The 3,735-nt window shown below is 41.6% G+C and overlaps 1 pseudogene; it reads left to right on the top strand.

Moving 5' to 3' along the window:
* The first annotated feature begins 247 nt into the window (after window positions 1-247).
* On the top strand, window positions 248-1,662 carry LOC110208771 (poly(rC)-binding protein 2-like; annotated as a pseudogene).
* Window positions 1,663-3,735: the final 2,073 nt, after the last annotated feature.

Raw genomic sequence — 3,735 nt, 5'->3', positions numbered from 1 at the left:
AATATACAACCAATGGGAGAATGGATGCATGTGGGAAACACATGTGGCCAGAGAATACATGTGGTTGAGCAACTGAGTAGGGAAAAGATATGACCAAGACACACATATTCTCCTGTGCTAGGACAGTTTATGCTTCTCATGGTAAAGAGCAACTGGTATCTTCTGGTGATGTCATGTCTTAGGACAAGCTGCTTTCTCTGTTAAACTGAGGTCCTCTGCTTCTATTTTCTCTACTGCACTCTAGTAGATGCCCCTATTGCCAGGCGTCTTTGCTGATATGCTACTCTCTGGTACCCTCTGCTATTCAGAGTCTTCAGATCCTGTGCCTCAATTTGTTACCATCAGCTGGAGTGCAGCTTTTCGAAAGCCTCTCCATTCAGGGAGTTCTTTCGTTCATAGCTCAGAGCTATATAATCAAACACAACCAGGTAGCTGCTGAAGACAGCAGAAAATCTCATGCCAGAATTATATGTCCTTTTAATTGCTTTCCTTCTTGGAGCAGCTAGAAGTGCTCCCTCTGGACTCACCAATGTCATTGTTTGTTTGGTTGGTTTTTTGGCTAGGCAGTGGGGTTAAGTGACTTGGCCAGGGTCACACAGCTAGCAAGTGTTATGTGTCTGAAGCCAGATTTGAACTCAGGTCCCCCTGAATCCAGGGCTGGTGCTCTATCCACTATGCCACCTAGCTGCCCCTCACCAATGTCATTGTTTAAGGTTTTGCTGTGATCACTGACAAACTGGAAGAAGACATTCAGCAACTTTGACCTATACCATAACTTTCAAGAGATCTCATCTCCTGAAGCTTGTGGTCCCTGCTAGTCAGGGTAGCTCTCTTATAGGAAAAGGAGGATGCAAGATCAAGAAAATGAGAGAAAATATAGGGGTTCCAGTGCAGAGTGCTCATGGAGCTAAGCAGGCCATCACTATTGCTGGCTTCCCACAATCCATCACTGAATGTGTCAAATAGATCTCTATGGTCACATTGGAGAGTCCCTATCAGTCTCTTCCAAAGTGCATCATCATCGTGTATTGGCCTAAGCCATCCAGCTTTCCAGTCAGCTTTGCAGGTGCTCGGGTAATGGTCAGCACAGACAGATACAGGGTGAGCTTTTCCCATGCCACTCCATTTATGTGCCTCAACCTTGACCTGGAGGAACCACACTTAAGACCTTCACCATTCAAGGAGACTCTATCATTCCACATCCAGATCTGACCAAGGCACACCAATTGGGAATGAAACAGTAACACTTCCCTAATGACACATGACAAGGCTAGGTATAGTGGTATTGAATCTAGCTCTCCAGAGATGAAATGCTATTGAGCAAATTTGGTTGCTTCTTCTCAGACTACTTCTCAGGAGCTCACCATTACAAATTATTCTTTTGATTGCATAATTGTGGGGGGGGGGGAAGGAGGGGGTCAAGGCTCCAAAATCAAGAGATTCTTAGGACTCAGATCAAAATTACCAAGCCAGCAGAAAGATCTGTTGATGGACAAATGATCATCACTGATGTTTGGGGTTCAAATCAAAATGGAAAGTCTAGTGGGAGGATCTACTAATAGTCAGGTTGCCATCACTGGATCTGATGCCAGCATTGGCTTGACCTGGAATCTAATTAATGTCAGCATTTCCTCAGAGACAGGTAGCATGGTGAGCAGCTAGAACAAGTTTGGCCATGTTTTGTGTTTGGGGGAAGTAGGATCATATTTATTTTTCTGTTTTATGATTGAAACGTAAGAATGGAATATTAATGTATCAGGAATTTTTCCAAAGGGTAAAAAAATAAACCTTATGTGATTTAGTAATAGAATTGTCATACCTATGGTCATCAGTCCCTTTAAAACATGCAGAGACCATACTTAACATAACAGCAAAGTAGTACCCTCCTTGGTTCCTTTATTCTACATCGCCACCTTTGTTATTTATCCTAATCACCTACAAAAACTGATCTACCTATACCTTCTTCCCCTTCATCTCTTAGAATCTCTAGGGCTTTTTTTTTTCTAAACTCATGCAGTACTTCCTACAGGAAGACTGTCTTGACCCCATTGCCAGTTAGTGGTTAGTGGTCTTTCTCTCCTCAAATTATCTTCTATTTCCTAATCTATTAACGTCTTGGGCAACTCTCTAAAACCATAAGTTATAAAGAAAACTCCTCCCCCAGAGCTCCCTGTACTGATTAAACCATAGGCTTAGTTAAATTTTTAAAAGATCTATTTATATGTTATAGCCCCCAATAGACTGTAAACTCCTTGAAGGCAGGGACTATTTTTCATTTTAGTTTTTGTATACCTAATACCTAGAACACAGGAGCTATTTTAATATGCTTGTTGACTTGAATGGTATTTTTTTTTGATAACTCCATAATGAATTGTCATGGATAGAAAATTCACCACGATATTCCTTGCTTTCTAAAAAAAAAAAACCTCTACCACACTTGCCTGTTTTGGAACTTGGGTGACAGTATGTAAGCAGCTACCAGGGGTAGGGAACCTGTGGCCTTCAGGCCACATGTGGTCCTCCAGGTCCTCAAATGTGGCCCTTTTACTGAATCCAACTTCACAGAACAAATCTCCTTAATGAAAGGATTTGTTTTGTAAAACTTAAACTCGGTCAAAAGGCTGTACCCAAGGACCTGGAAGGTCAGGTGAGGCCTCAAAGCCACAGGCTCCCCACCCCTGAAGACAATGCAGTGGATTTGGAATCAGGAAGACATATCTTCCTGAGTTCAAACCTGGCCTCAGATACTTGCTAGCTGTGTGACGCTGGGAAAGTCACTTAACCCTGTTTGCCCCAGTTTCCTCAACTACAAAATGAACTGGAGAAGAAAATGTCAAACCAGTCCAGTATCTCTGCCAGGAAAACCCCAAAACACAAAGAGTTGGACACTGAAACAAATGAAACAAAAAAGCCCTTCTGTCTTGGTAGGGCCTGCCAGATCTCCTTTTCTGCTGGCATAGCCTTTAAGAATCCAGGGTCACTGTAACGCCTTGGGGAACTGGAGTAAAATGTAGTGTAGGATGCATATTGGCATGCTAATTTTTCATCACAACAGGCTCTTGATCCTATCAATAAACAGCTTGCTGTTACACCAGAAAGTTACCATTTTTCTAGCTTTATACTCAGGCTAATTCACTTGGTGATAATAATAGTGTAATAATAATATAAGGAGTAGTAGCATTAGTAATGATAGTAAAGAAAAGGGAAGATATTCTAGACCAGACAAAAAAGGTGTCAAAAAGTCATACCATCAAAATTTCCAAGAAAAAGGATAAGACGAATACATTAATTTGGTCCAGAACACCTGAAGCTCAAGAGGATTTATTGGGGATGCTGAAAAAAGTAGGAAGATCTTTCTGTCCATACAGAAGGTGGTAAAGACAAAAAAGCAATCTAACTCCATATCCAAGAAGTGAAAAGAGTTCAGTTGGGAGGACTGTAGGAAGTAGTAAAGGGAAGGAGAGGCATATCTATAAAAGATGGGAACTCCCATGTCAGACGCAAATACATTTTTGAAGGCCTAAGGCATAGCTTTGTCAAAGGGAATACAATAGCTAAAGATGGAGAATTGAGAAAATATTTAAGCTCATCAGAGTTGGCTGGCCATATTGGGAGTAGGGGAGTGATGGTGAGGAAAAGGAAAAGGTAGAGGAAAAGGAAAAGGAAAGAAGGAGGCTTTAAAAATCAGAATCAACTGAAGTGTGTGTGTGTGTGTGTGTGTGTGTGTGTGTGTGT

This window comes from Phascolarctos cinereus, unplaced genomic scaffold, assembly GCF_003287225.1.
Source record: "Phascolarctos cinereus isolate Bilbo 61053 unplaced genomic scaffold, phaCin_HiC Scaffold_4;HRSCAF=312, whole genome shotgun sequence".
NCBI lineage: Eukaryota > Metazoa > Chordata > Mammalia > Diprotodontia > Phascolarctidae > Phascolarctos > Phascolarctos cinereus.
This window is presented reverse-complemented; position numbering and strand designations above follow the sequence as displayed.